The following is a 16,301-nucleotide window of genomic DNA, read 5'->3' as shown; positions in this document are numbered from 1 at the left end:
TGCAAAAAAAAAAAAAAAAAATGACCCCTCATTGCCAGACTTTTGCCATCCTGATGTCCTTGTAACACGGCAACAGTCTGCTCCTGGATCAGAGAAATTAAGATGAGTAAACAGTGGCTGTAAATTAAACAAATAGTCAGGGCTATGGGAAACCCAAGATAGCTGCTTGGTTCTTGCCCGCTCCCTGGCAAACCCCATGTTTTCATTTTTACGTTCTTCACCCACCATAGTGCATTAAGAAAAACTATTTCTGGGGCTGGCCCGGTGGCGCAGCGGTTAAGTTCGCCTTCCACTTCTCAGCGGCCCAGGGTTCGCCGGTTCGGATCCCGGGTGCGGACATGACACCGCTTGGCAAGCCATGCTGTGGTAGGCGTCCCACATATAAAGTAGAGGAAGATGGGCACAGATGTTAGCTCAGGGCCAGTCTTCCTCAGCAAACAGAGGAGGACTGGCAGTAGTTAGCTCAGGGCTAATCTTCCTCAAAAAAAAAACTATTTCTGTCCTCAGAGGCCTCAGAACTCCTCCCTCTGGGTCCTTGGGCACCTTCAGCTGTATTTCATTCAAATGCTACTTCGTATGCATTATCATTATGTTCCTCTTATTGTATATATATGTAATATATGTTTTCCCAATGGGTTAAAGTCTTCCCTTGCCACAAAGCTTATAATCTCACAATTGCAGAGAAATTATTAGAAAAATGTGTTTCCCACTTGGAGTATATCTTCCACAGTCTCCAGTGATCAAGGTATCCACTTCACTGGAAAAATCATAAAACCTTAACAAAAACCTTTCAAGCTTCTTGGACTTTTAAACTTTTAAACTCCTTCATTCCAATCATCCTCAATCATCAGGAAAAGTTTAAAAAAACTAGTAGGAAAACTGGATTCAAGCAAAAGAAATATTAAAGCACATGGGGCTACACGAAATGAGGAAGAGGCTCTACTGTTTTGTTTTTCCAGATTTAAAGAAATCTTTTCTCTCAAGCTAACTAGGACTTATAGCCAATTGTAAGTAAAATCAAAGCATTCATCTTTTTCTCCTTACCCGATCCCTCCAGAATTGGGAAACTTTTGACAAATGGGTATTCTTATCTTGATAGCAGTACAGTTGTTTGCATAAGTTCAATAAGAATCTGTTTTTATAGTAAGACACAACTGGAAACATTGGTTATATTACCAAGGCTTTGACTGGAATGTCACATTTGAAAGAAACATGCTTAGACTCAAATATGACCAAACATCTTTAAGGAACAAGGATTGACTTTAAGCAACAAAGAAAAGCCACTTGGAAATTGACCTGGTACGCTGCTTACAGGGTTCCCAGCAAGCTTACCAGGTGAGTAAATACGGTCACTTCCCTGGCAGGTACAAGAACCTCAGGATATTTTGGGGACCTGAAAAAGAGAGGAATTCACCCAAACCTGTAGGTATTACAGGTGGAGTCTAATGACAAGTCTTTAGCTTGGCTTTCCTTGCCTCAAGAGGCTTTCAAGGTTCAATCTGAGGTTCCCTATAAAAAGCTCCAGCAAAGCATTTTTAAAAGAACCCATATGATCCGTTGCTATTCTGACTCTACTTATGTAAATAATTGGGCCAAGTTTATTAAAAATAAGCTTATTTTGCAAACCAATGAGTCTTAATTATGTTACCTTTGGTAAAAATGAGGGTGATTTTAGACAGAAAAATATGTTTCGGTAAAAACTATAATACACATTTGTGGATAACGGAATTCTAGTCTGTTAATTGTCTTTGAGGTTTTTGTTTTCTATCTGTGAACTGGACTTTACCCTGAATTCTTCTAGTTTGCTCAAATATCTGGTACAGCTCTCCAAACCAACGTTTTCAATTTTTTCCATCCTTTTCATTTAAAATCATTGAGAACTGAAACTACCCTTTTGTCCGAAGGCCCTGAAACCTGAAGCTGGAGAGTTTGGTATAAATTTAAGAGAGATCACCACAATAGCCTATGTTTGGACAATATTCATGCCTGTTGCTGTATAAGCCACTCAAAAGGTTGACCTGAACGTCTGATGACATCATCAGAGACATTTCAAACTGTAAAAGATTATTTGACCCTGACACCTAGAAATCTTATTGATTGGCCATCCCCTGGGCTCTGGAATTAACTTATAGTTTGCTCCAACCATTATCCTTGTTTTTCTTTTTGTTTCATCAGATTCCACTCGAGGTTCCAGGCCCTAACCTTGATTGGTTTACAAGCCTCTTCCCCTGGATTCCTCAAGGACTGAGGCCCATTTTGGAGGGGATTCTAAAATTTTGGCTGTCTACTTTGCTAATATGTGAGGTCAGCTATGTAATTATAAAATGTGGACTTGTGTTGTCCCAAAGCCAATGATCAGAGTGCTAAAATATTAGTCATGCAAAGCTTTCCTCATTCTGTCCACCTGGTACCCAAAAGTGTTTTAAAATAAAAGTAGAACAGGATCATTCCTCTGACCCTGATCTTCACTCTTTCAGAGCCAGAAGTAGCTAAAGATGCCTTTGCCCCATTCCCTGAGGTTGAAAAATGATCACAAGACTGTGGGATTGAAACCGAGAATGAAGGAGTTAAAAATTTCCCTGGATTAGGGTGAAATCGTGCCTCATACCCACAAGGTTGACGTGAGAAACAAAGTACCCAAAGTTTCTGAGCGTGTTTTGCAGAATAACAGGAGGACAGCTAATAAGAGAGCAGCTTGCTGGCAGCTCCCCCCTCACCTGACTAAACACTGCACAATGATGTCTGGATGCCACCCCACCACTGGCAACCCACATGATGCTGGTTCGAGCCACCACCTATGTTCAGCCCATGCCATACTCTGGTGTCACCTATGTGGGACTGGATGGGACCCAAACAGCCAAGGGGGCACTTGGGCATTGAGGGAACTAAATACTCCCCAAATTGATCAAAGGCGTCACCCTGATGAACCTCTAATCAAGAGGGGAAAATGATCAAAGAAAGAGATAAGAACGAGGCCAACATGATGATTACAATGACCACGTCAAGGCTGAAGCTTGGCAGAAACAGAAAATAACATTTTAACCTTGACTGTTGCCAGATGGCCACAGAACCATGCACTGGTTTTCCCCTGGTTAGGACATTTAGGAAGCCCTGGGCACAAGATATAGTGTCACTGGAAAATGCAACCAAGCAGAACTGGACTCAGCTTAGGCATGCAAACTCTGCAATTTTTGCCTTTAAAAACCAGCCACCCCAAGACCAACGGGGGGGTGGGGTCACCTATCAACTTGCATGTTGAAATGTAATTCCCTGGTTTGCAAACCTTTTAATAAAGCCTCTCTTTTCTTTAAAACTCATCTTTGCCCCTTAAAGCTGCTCATTTCAGTTAACAATTGGGACAAATGGCCACATTCGAATATGCACTGTGGCTTAGATAATAATATGCATCAATGCTAAATTCTCCAATTTCTATAATTTTACTGTGGTTATATAGGAAATATCTTGGTTCTTGGGAACTGTACACTGAATAGTCTCTCTTGTGCTTTAAACTCACAAAGACGTGGCATTGAATGCATATTAAACTATAACGGGACTACAGGATCCAGCTCTCCTTTGCATTTAATCATTAACACACTGAGAATTTATTAAATAATTTCAGGTTTCAGGGACTGGGCTGGGAGAATTCTTACATCCACCACATGGAGAATCCAGAACAGCAATTGTTCTTTCATTGGCCCCGCCCTTCTCTTTCCCAGTGAAGGACCCTAAGGGCCACAGCTTCACATGTTCACGCAACAAGCAAAAGGGAGGGAGCCCCCCAAATGTATGGAATCCTGATTCGAGGAGAACTTAGAGAAACATCTAGGTTTCTGCCATGCCCCTTGGGCTTCAGTCAAATCACATTAAGACCGTCTAGTGAAGTATCTAAAACCCAGATTGCAAAGCAACATGTTGAGGCTGTACCCTCCTCCTGGTCCCCTCTGTGTCCTCCTCCCTCTGTCGTCCTGGTGACGTGTGGTTGAAGAACCTCGGGAAAGGCTCTAGGCTGCAGCGACTACCCAACCGAGAGGCATGGGAGCCGATGCTGTGCCCACGGGCTCTGGAGCCCCAGCCCGGCCCCTGCGAGCCCCCCGCCCCCCAAGGGCCCAGGCTTCTACAGCCCCCCTCCGCCCAGCCCCGATCTTCCCGCCAGCAGAGCCCAGCATCTGCAGCCCTGGCCAGGTCTGGTGGGCTTCTGTGCTGGGTACTCAGGACGTGGTCCCTGCTGCTCCAGCCCCAGCCCCAGGCCCAGCCTGGCCTCATGACCCCTACACCTCCGACTTCTCACCAGACCCTGTTGCAATCCCTGATTTCACCGCACTCCTCTCACCCCATCACCCCTGTGAGGGACCCACCCCCTCCTCCATGTCTGGGTACTAAAAGGAGAAAGACTCTGCAGGTGAGACCAACTTGGGCCCTGGAAGGTTACAGGATTTATGGAAGATTCTGTCCCTGAAAAGTCCTGCAGATCCCACGGGGCCATAGGGGACCAAGGTGTTGTCAGTCTGCACGTGGTGCCCACATGGATGTGGGAATCAGTGGTGGGTTGGTGTTCGCAGCTGGTAATGAAACCAAGAACTAAGGAGTTAAAAATCTTCTCTGGAGCTAAAACTTTGAGATCAGCTTTGCCAACTGCAGCTGTGCACATTCAACACAATCAACTGTTGTTCAAAACTAACCAGGTCTTTCTGTCCCTCCTCAGTATATACATGAGCTGTCTTTCCCAGGAAGTCAAGGTCCAGACGTCAAGATTCAGCCCCACAAGGCCAAATGCAGGCTGAAGATGAAAACTAACCAGAAAAGTCCAGACAATCAAGGAAAAAGAAATTCAGTCTTGGCCAGCACCAAGGCACAGTGAGCTCTTCCCTTAGTCTCTCCTCACTAAGATACAACAAAAAGGACATTCATCAACCAACAGAGGACATTCACACAACACAAAATATGGCTGAGAGACCCATGCAGCCATACGTCTGAAGGTGGAGGTGCTGGAGCCCCCGGAGGAAGTGGAAGGAGGTAAGGGAATCTCCTCTCCCTTCCGAACAGCCATGACCCAGGGCGCAGGACTGTGCATGGCTCTGAGAAAAGAGGGGGGAGAGGTGGCACTTCATGGGCACACCTTCACTCTCCAAGTTCCCTCACAGCCTGTGGGAAAGCCCCACACAAAGGAGGCTAAGCCGTTGCGGGGGTGTCTTCATCAAGCCAACACCCCAGGAGAGCAGACAGCAAGGGCAGAGCGAGGACACACCCAGGATCGTGCACATGAAAGATAGCGCCCCTCCCCCCACCAGGCGCTCCAGTTCAGCTGGTCGGCCAGAGCACCCATGCACATGTTAGAAAAGCACAAGATGTGAACGAGTGAGCTGGCAATCATAGATGGTCCCTGTCAGCATAGATCCCAAAGGACAAGCACAGATGCCAGGGATCTCGGCAGGCTCAGAATACACAGCTCCTGACTCCTATCCCTCCCACCCCAGTGGCAGCGGGTGGAATCTGTGAGCAGATACTATTACTATGTGAAGGCACAAATCCATGCCATCAAAGAGTGTGAAGAAATATATTAATACTCCAGACCAGAAGGAAAATGATGAGCATCCAGAAGTAAATCCTGAAGGCACAGAAATTTACAATCTAAATGACAGAGAATTCAACATAGCTATCACAAAAACACTCAACAAATTACAAGAAAATACAGATAGAAAGTTCAACGAAATCAGGAACACAATTAATGAACAGATGGAATTCTTCACAAAAGAGATTGAAACTATAAATAAAAACCAATCAGAAATGTTGGAGATGAAAAACACAATGGTTGAGATTTTTAAAAATCTGGCCGCCCTGAATAAAAGAGCTGATGTTATGGAGGAAGGAATTAGCAATCTGGAGCATAGAAATATAGAAACACTTCAATGGAGGTGAGAGAACTAAGACTAAAAGGAAATGAAGAAATTCTCTGAGAAATATCTGACTCAATTAGGACATGCAGCATAAGGATTATAGGTATTCCAGATGGAGAAGAGAAAGAGGATACAGCAGAAAGCTTGTTCAAAGAAATAATAGCTGAGAACTTCCCAAACCTGGGGAAGAGGCTGGAAATACAAGTAAGAAGATAATATATCTCCTAATTATATCAATGTAAGAAGACCTTCTCCAAGGCATATAGTAGTAAAACTGGCAAAATTCAATGACAAAGAAAACACATTAAGGCAGGCAAGACAGAAGAAAATAACCTAGAAAGGAACCCCCATCAGGCTTTCAGCAGACTTCTCAGCAGAAAACTTACAGGCTAGGAGAGAGTGGAATAAAATACTCAAAATACTGAAAGACAAAGACTTTCAGCCAAGAATACTCTATCCAGCAAAATTATCCTTCAGATATGATGGAGAAGGAAAAACCTTCCCAGATAAACAAAAGCTAAGGGAATTCCTAGTCACAAGACCCCTCTACAAGAAATGATGAATGAGGCCCTCATACCTGAGAAAAAGAAAGGGCTTATAAAGCCTTGAGCAAGGAAATAAATAGACAGACAAAATCGGAAAACTGCAGCTCTCTTTCAGAACAGGTTAAGAATTATCATAGTAAAGATAAATGGAAGGAAAACATCACAAATAACCATGATCTTGTCATTTTAACCACAAACTAACAACACAGGATGGAATAAGTTGTGACAACAATAACTTAGAAGGGGAAGAGGAAAAGGATGGACTCAGCTTAGACTAAGGAAATAAAAGGCTATCAGAAAATCTACTATTTCATCTATGAGATTTTTTATACAAACCTCATGGTAACCACTAAACAAATAATCAGAACAGAGACACAAACAATAAATAAAGAGGAAACTGAGAGAGGAATCACAGACAACTACCAAACTGAATTGGTAGTCTGAAATACACAGGATGAGTAACAAGGGAAATACAGAACAACCGTAAAATGAATGATAAAATGGCAGCATTAGGCCCTCATATATCAATAATCACTGTGAATGTAAATGCATTGAATTATCCAATCAAAAGACACAGAGTGGTGGAATGGGTTACAAAACAAGACCCAAGGGGGCCAGCCCAGTGGTGTGATGGTTGAGTTTGCAAGCTCCGCTTCAGTGGCCTGGGGTTTGCAGGTTCGGATCCCAGGCACAGAACTAGCACCATTTGTCAGACCATGCTGTGGTGGCATCCCACATAAAACAGAGGAAGACTGGCACAGATGTCAGCGCAGTGACAATCTTCCTCGAGCAAAAAGAGGAAGATGACAACAGATGTTAGCTCAGGGCCAATCTTCCTCAAAAAAAAAATAGATAAATAAAATAAAATTGTTTTTAAAAAAACAAGCCTCAACAATAGGCTGCCTCCAGGAAGCACATCTCAGCTCCAAAGACAAACACAGGCTCAGAGTAAAGGGATGGAAGATGATACTCCAAGCTAATGGCAAAGAAAGGAAATCAGATGTTGCCATACTTTTATCAGACGAAGTAGACTTCAAGATAAAACAGGTAATGAGAGACAAAGAGGGGCAGTACATATTGATAAAAGGGACATTCCACCAGGAGGACATATCACTTATAAATATCTATGCACACAACGCAGGAGCACCAAAGTACATAAAGCAACTACTAACAAACTTAAAAGGAGATACTAACAATAACAATAAGAGTAGGGGACCCAGCACCCCACTCACATCAATGGATAGATCATCCGGACAGAAAGTCAACAAGAAAATAGTGGAATTAAATGAAAACCTAGACCATATGGACTTCATATATAAGTCCTAATATACGAGAACACTCCAGCTAAAAACAGCAGAATACACGTTCTTCTCAGTGCACATGGAACATTCTCAAGGATAGACCATATGTTGGGAAAGAAGGTAAGTCTCAATAAATTTAAGAAGATTGAAATCATATCAATCATCTTTTCCAACCATAATGCTATGAAACTAGAAATAAACTACAAGACAACAGCTGGGAAAGTCACAAATATGTGGAGACTAAACAACATGCTAGTGAACTACCAATGGATCATTGAAAAAATTAAACAAGAAATGAGAAAATATCTGGAGACAAATGAAAATGAAAATACACCATATCAACTCATATGGAATGCAGCAAAAGCAGTCCTAAGAGGGAAATTCATAGCAATACAGGCCCACCTTAGCAAAGAAGATAAATCTCAAATAAATAATTTTAAACTACACCTAACAGAATTAGAAAAAGAAGAAGAAACAAAGCCCAAAGTCACCAGAAGGAGGGAAATAACAAAAATTAGAGCAGAAATGAATGAAATTGAAACCAAAACAACAGTAGAAAGGGTCACTGAAACTAAGAGCTGGTTCTTGGAGAAGATAAACAAAATTGACAAACCCTTAGCCAGACTCACTAAGAAAAAAGAGAGAATGCTCAAATAAATAAAACTAGAAATGAAAGAGGAGAAATTACAGTGGACACCACAGAAATACAAAAGATTATAAGAAAATACCATGAAAAATATATGCCAATGATGGGATAACCTAGAAGAAATGGATAAATTCTTAGACTCATCCGACCTCCCAAAACTGAATCAGGAAGAAATAGAGAATCTGAATACCAATCACAAGTAAAGAGATTGAAACAGTAATCAAACACCTCCCAAATATTAAAAGCCCAGGACCAGATTGCCTCTCTGGACAATTCAACCAAACATTCAAAGAAGACTTAATACCTACCCTTCTCAAACTATTCCAAAAAGTTGAAGAAGATGGAACACTTCCTAACACATTTTATAAGGCCAACCTTAACCTGATCCCAAAGCCAGACAAGGACAACACAGAGAAGGAAAATTACAGGTCAATATTGCTGATGAACACAGATGCAAAAATCCTTCACAAAATATTGGCAAACTGAATACAGCAATACATTAAAAAGATCGTACACTATGATCAAGTGGGATTTATACCAGGGACACAGGGATGGTTCAACATCCACAAATCAATCAATGTGACACACCACATTACCAAAATGAGGGGGGAAAACCATGTGATCATCTCAATAGATGCAGAGAAAACACTTGACAAGATCCAACAGCCATTTATGATTTTAAAAAACTCTCAATAAAATGGGTATAGAAGGAAAGTACCTCAACTTAATAAAGGCCATATATGACAAACCCACAGCCAACATCATACTCAATGGGGAAAAACTGAGTGCCATCCCTCTGAGAACAGGAATGAGACAAGGGTGTCCACTCTCACCACTCTTACTCAACATAATACTGGAGGTTTTGGCCAGAGCAATTAGGCAAGAAAAAGAAATAAAAGGAATCCAAATAGGCAATGAAGAAGTGAAATTCTCGCTGTTTGCAGATGACATGATTTTATGTAAAAAAAACCCTAAAGAACCCATCAGAAAACGATTAGAAATAATCAACAACTACAGCAAAGCTGCAGGGTACAAAATCAACTTACAAAAATCAGTTGCATTTCTATACTCTTATAACAAACCATCAGAAAGATAACTCAAGAATATAATCCCATTTACTATTGCAACAAAAAGAATAAAATATCTAGGAATAAATTTAACCAAGGAGGTGAAAGACCTACACAATGAAAACTATAAGACATTGAAAGAAATCTATGATGACATAAAGGAATGGAATGATAGTCCATGCTCATGGATTGGAAGAAGAAACATAGTTAAAATGTCCATACTACCCAAAGCAACCTATAGATTCAACGCCATCCCAATCAGAATCCCAATGACATTCTTCACAGAAATAGAACAAAGAATCCTAAAATTCATATGGGACGACAAAAGACCTCGAATAGCTAAAGCAATCCTGAGAAAAAAGAATAAAGCTGGAGGCATCACAAGCCCTGACTTCAAAATATACTACAAAGCTACAGTAATCAAAACAGCATGGTACTGGCATAAAAACAGACACACAAATCAATGGAACAGAATTGAAAGCCCAGAAATAAAACCACACATCTATGGACAGCTAGTCTTTGAAAATGGAGCCAAGAACATACAGTGGAGAAAGGAACATCTCTTCAACAAATGGTTTGGGAAAACTGGACAGCCACATGCAAAAGAATGAAAGAAGACCATTCTCTTTCACGTACACAAAAGTTGACTCAAAATAGGTCAAAGATTCGAAGGTAAGACCCAAAACCACAAAATATTCCTAGCAGAAAATATAGGCAAGACACTCTTTGACATCAGTCTTAGAAGGATATTTTTGAACACCATGTCCACTCAGGCAAGGGAAATGAAAGAAAAAATAAACAAGTGGGACTACATCAGACTAAAGAGCTTCTGCAAGGCAAAGGAAACAAGAAACAAAATGAAAAGACAATCCACCAAGTGGGAGAAAATATTTGCAAATCATATAACCGATAAGGGGTTAATCTCCATAATATATAAGGAACTCACACAACTCAACAACAAAAAACAAACAACCCAATCAAAAAGTGGGCAAAGAATACAAATAGACATTTTTCCAAAGAAGATTTACAGATGGCCAACAGGCACATGAGAAGATGTTCCACATCACTTATTATGAGGGAAACGCAAATCAAAACCACACTAAGATCCCACCTTATACCCGTTAGAATGGCTATAATCACTAAGACAAAACAAGAAACGTTGGAGAAGATGTGGAGAAAAGGAACGCCAATACACTGCCGGTGGGATTGCAAACAGATGCAGCCACTATGGAAAACAGTATGGAGATCTCTCAAAAAACTAAAAATAGAAATACCCTATGACCCAGCTATCTCACTACTAGGTATTTACCCAAAGACCTTGAAATCAACCATTCAAAGTGACTTGTGCACCCCTATGTTCACTGCAGTACTATTCACAACAGCCAAGATGTGGAAGCAACCCAAGTGCCCATCAACTGATGATTGGATAAAGAAGATGTGGTATATATATACAATGGAATACTACTCAGCCATAAAAAAGGATAAAATCGTCCCATTCACAACAACATGGATGGACCCTGAGGGTATTATGCTAAGCAACATAAATCAGACAGAAAGATAAACACCACATGATTTCACTCATATGTGGAAGATAAACACTTGGACAAAGAGAACAGATTAGTGGTTACCAGAAGGGAGGGGAATTGGAGGGTGGGCATAAGGAGTAAAGGGGTGCATATGTATGGTGATTGATAAATAATAATGTGCAAGTGAAATTTCACAATGTTATAAACTATTATGACCTCAATAAAAATTTTTTAAATAAAAAATAAATTCAGTCTTCAAGGCCAAACACAGGCTAGTGGGAAGGCGCCAAAGAGCGAGGCCACATGTTCTCACTCCCCCACCTGCGACCCCAGCACACGCTCCCCTCCCCTACCTACACCTCAGTACATGCTCCCCTCCCCCACCTGCAGCCCCAGATAAAAACCCTTACCTTTTTCCCTTTGAGGAGGTAGAGTTCTAACTCTCATCTCCTCATCTGGCTGCCTTTCCATAATAAATCTCTTTCCTTGCCACCAGCCTGGCATTTCAGGGTTTTTTTCCTTTATTGGCCCTACTGTGCGATGGGTAAATGAATGTTTCTGTTGAATAACAGTTACTCTCTGCAGCACCGATGCACCTCCATTTATCCAACCTGGGGAGCCAGCTATTTGCTGTTCACGTTGTGGTCATCAGGGGTCGGCTGTCAAGGGTCCTGCTGCTCTGAATGTCCCCGCCCCATTACTTAGGGTGCACACAGGTATCTCTGTGGGATCCAATGTCCAGCAGTGGAATTCTTGCTGGGGGCGGGGGGAGGTTGATTTGGTGGAAGCTGCTGGAGAGCTTTCTAAAGGGCCTCGACCAGCCTTGTTCACCCAGCGCTCCTGCTGATCTGTGTGCTTGCCAACATTTAGGATTGTGAGACCTTTTTTTTTTTTTGAGGAAGAGTAGCCCTGAGCTAACATCTGCCGCCAATCCTCCTCTTTTTGCTGAGGAAGACTGGCCCTGAGCTAACGTCCATGCCCATCTTCCTCTACTTTATATGTGGGACGCCCACCACAGCATGGCTTGCCAAGCGGTGCCATGTCCATACCCAGGATCTGAACCTGCGAACCCCAGGCCGCCAAAGTGGAATGTGCACACAACCGCTGCGCCACCGGGCCGGCTCTGTAAGACCTTTTACCATTTGTGGATCTGCTGACTCGTGGCTTCCCTGTGGTTTTAATATTCATTTCCCTAGCAATCAAGAAGTTAAGCCCTTCTCACATGTTAATCGGATATTAGAAAAACTCATAACGTGTGCATTTTCCTTACCCACTTTTCTTAATTTATTTAAATTTATTCTTATATTCCTCTTGGCAATTAGTGTGTTGCAAACATTTTTCCTATGTGTATTTTATTTGTAAGTAGAATTTCTTGATTTTAATGTTATGTATTTCAGTGCTTCTCATTATCTATGGGCCAGTTTTTTTTTCCTTTTTCCTTTCCATGAGTGGCCACTGATATGCTGCAAAGCAAAATAAAATTATTAATACAAATTCAGAATGGCTTTCACAAGATAAGCCCCATTTTCAAGTTGACATAAAAGTTTATAAAAGCTGACGTTTGGTGTGTCCACTTACCTTGTCACGAACTAGAAACAGTTTACAAATCGCATCATTTTGAGCTTCCCAGTCTACTGCTTTGAATATAACTGAGGTTTTTTGTAGGTTTTTTTGTTTTTTTTTTAATTTTCCTCTCTAGAGTTAATGCTCTTTCGTTTCTCTTTCTTGTTTAAGAAATCTTTCCTTATCACATGGCCATAAAGATATTCTGTTTTGTTCTCTAAAGTCTTTATAGTTTTATCTTTTGTATTTAGGTCTTTCATACATCTAGACTTGATTGTGGATGGCGTGAGGTAGGGATTCAGGTGTTTTTTTTCTCATGGATTTTCAATTGTCAATTTATGGAGAGGCTGGTAATTTGTCATAAATCAAGGTTCTGCTCAAGTACGGCTTAGCATCTACAAAGTCTATATTTTGGGTCCGTGTTCACCATATCCTTGGACCACTTCCATGCTCCCTCCATCTCCCGTCTCCAGTTTCTCTACCTCCCCCTTGTGGCCGTCCTGGCCCTGGTGTCCCCACAGCGGGTTCTCTGACCCTGTCCTGGTCCCATTTAGCAAATGCTCCAATCCTCTTAGGCCAGGCCAGTCTCAGCAGAATATAAGGAGAATTAGCAGGGATTTGCAGGGACATGTGACAGGCTGTGGGAGCGGGGGCTGCACAACTGCCAGGATATCATGAGACCCCTCCCACTTATCGGAGAGATGCTGGCAGGAATGTATGCAAAATAACACTCGAGACCCCACAAGGAGACTGAGGGGTAGAAAAGGAGAGAGACCAAGGAGCAGAGAGAGGGGACACAAAGGGACAGAAAGAAGGGGACACATTGGGGCAGAGAGGGAAGAGATGGAGGGGCAGAAAGAAGGGGAAACTGAGGCACCAGAATTTCTTGTTCTCCAAACCAGAACAGGCAGGGTCCCCCCAGCATGTGTCACTCCTCATGGGACAGCAGCTGTCCTATATGCTCTAATATCTTTACAAAAGGTCCTTTAAGGCCAACAGCCTAATCCGTTGCCTACAGGAGGTCACATCAAACATCAGAGCGTTCAGGTGCCTTTCTGAGAAGACTGCAAATTTTCTGCTCAGCAAAAGACACCTTTAATAAAAATGAATAAAGGAGCCACCACCTTGGAAAACACATTCACAGCGCATATATAGGGCAAAGAACTCATAGCCAGGAACTATTTTTAAAGTCCTACAAATCGGCAATGAAAAGACAAACAGCCTGACTTTTAAAAATGGGCAAACATCTCCACATGCGTGAGTGTGGATTACATGGACTGTGCCGTTTACACGCTCAGCACGGAGCCCGCTTTACAAGAGACACTGAGGAAATGGGTGGTCTTACTATTCTGCCATCTAGATGACCGTCCACCCCCTTATCTTCTCCCAGCTGTCTGCACTGTGTAGACCCACGCTGCCCTTTCCCTCTGTGCCTCTGGCCTCCCTCCCTCCCTCCCCTCAGTCCCTGGGCTTCTCCCCAGCAGACGTCCCTGGCCTTGACACCTTGACCTAGGCTGGCTCACCACCTGCCCCACCCTCTTAGCCGGACCAGCATCTGCAGAACCTCGGCCGGGGCAGAGCAGAACTGAAGGGGACGTGGGACATCTTGGAGAATGATGGCAAAGCCTCTCTCAAGCCCCTGCTCACACCTTCTCACGCCTCCTTGGTGACTGTGAGGCCGGTCACAGCCGTGGGTGCTGCCAGTGTCTCCGGGACCCCGTCCCCCACATGAGCCGCGGGCCGATGTTCTCAGGAAGAGAAGGGGAAGCTGCAGAATCTCTCCCCCAACCCCCCACCCCGACTATCTGCAATGACTCGGTCATAGGACAGAACGCAGCGATGTTCACAGATGTGCTTGAATGCATTCGTGTTGTTAACCAAAACTTTAAGTATATTTATTTCCGAACTCATTAAGACGCGAACATTAAATATATACACTCTTCGATGTCCATCATACCTCAATAAAGTGGTTTAAAAAAAAGAAAGAGGGGGGAGCCGACCCAGTGGTGCAGTGGTTAAGTTTGCACATTCTGCTTCTCAGCGGCCCGGGGTTCACTGGTTCGGATCCCAGATGTGGACATGGCACCACTTGTCAGGCCATGCTGTGGCAGGCATCCGACATATAAAGTAGAGGAAGATGGGCACGGATGTTAGCTCAGGGCCAGTCTTCCTCAGCAAAAAAGAGGAGGATTGGCAGCAGTTAGCTCAGGGCTAATCTTCCTCAAAAAAAAAAAAAAGAAAGAAAGAAAGAAAAAGAAAATGTGTTATGAGCATAAGGATCAACAAATAGATCAATGGAACAAAAAAGAATACCCAGAAATAAGTCCTCGTATGTAATCAACTTGTTTTGAAAAACACATAAAGTCAACTCAATGGGTGGGGGCAATGACAAAGAGTTCTGAAGCAATTGGACAGGGGGAAAAATGAATCTTGATGTCCACCTTACTCCAAGGCAAAAACTAGAACCAGGAAACTTCTAGAAGCAGCCATTGAAGAATATTTTCACAACCTGAAGTGAGCAAAGATTTCTCAGACAGGGCACGAAAAGCACTAAACATAAAAAGAAAAAGTGATACACTGGACTTTGTCAAAATTAAAATTTTCCGCTCATCAAAAGACGCCATTAATAAAAATAATTTAAAAAGCCACAAACTTGGAGAACATAGTCACAGTGCATATATATGGCAAAGAACTCACATCCAGGGTATATTTTTTAAATCCTACAAGTCAGCAATAAAAGACAAACAGTCTGAGGGCCGGCCCTGTGGCTCAGTGGTTAAGTTTGCTCGTTCTGCTTCAGCGGCCTGGGGTTCGCCAGTTCGAATCCCGGGTGCGGACATGGCACTGCTTGGCAAGCCATGCTGTGGCAGGCGTCCCACATATAAAGTAGAGGAAGATGGGCACGGATGTTAGCTCAGGGCCAGTCTTCCTCAGCAAAAAGAGGAGGATTGGCAGCAGATGTTAGCTTAGGGCTAATCTTCCTCAAAAAAAAAAAAAAAAAGACAAACAGTCTGACTTTTACAAATGGTCAAAAAGACTTGAAGAGACCTCACAAAGGAAGATATGCAAAAGGCCAATAGGCACATAACCTCATTAATCATCAGGGAAATGCATATTAAAACCAGAGTGAATACCAATTCAGGAATGGCTAAAATCGGAAAGGCTGCTAACCCCAAGTGTTGACGAGGATGTGGAGCGACAGAGCTCTCACGAACTGCTGGCGAGTGGAAATGGCATAACTTTCGTTAACTTTGGAAAAACCAGTTTCTTATAAAGTTAAACGTGAACTTACCATTTGACCCAGAAATTCTTCTACTGGTATTTACACCAGGGAAATGAAAAGAACACGTGGCCACAAAAAGACTTAAACAAGAGCATTCACAGCGGCTTTATTCATAATAGACAAAGATGGAAACAGCCCAGGCGAATGGATAAACGCATTGTGGTGCATCTGCACAGTGGGGTGCACTCAGCACAGAAAGAAACAAATACAGAGAATACACGATAATATGGCAGAATCTCAAAATCCTTACATTGCGTAATAGAAGCCAGACACGAGAGCCTGTAGATGGTGTGATTTCATTTACATGAAATTCTGGAAGAGGTGAAACTAATCTTTTGTTGCAGAAAACAGCTCAGGGGTTGCCAACCGGGGGGATGGAGAGGAAAAGGCCGCAAAGGTGCCCCAGGGAACTTTTTGGGGTGACGGGTGCTGACATCATGGTTGTACCCATTTGTCAAGTCAATTACACTAAGTGC

Source organism: Equus przewalskii, chromosome 9 (assembly GCF_037783145.1).
Source record: "Equus przewalskii isolate Varuska chromosome 9, EquPr2, whole genome shotgun sequence".
Lineage (NCBI taxonomy): Eukaryota > Metazoa > Chordata > Mammalia > Perissodactyla > Equidae > Equus > Equus przewalskii.
The sequence above is the reverse complement of the archived record's forward strand: the minus strand, read 5'-3'. Positions refer to the sequence as shown.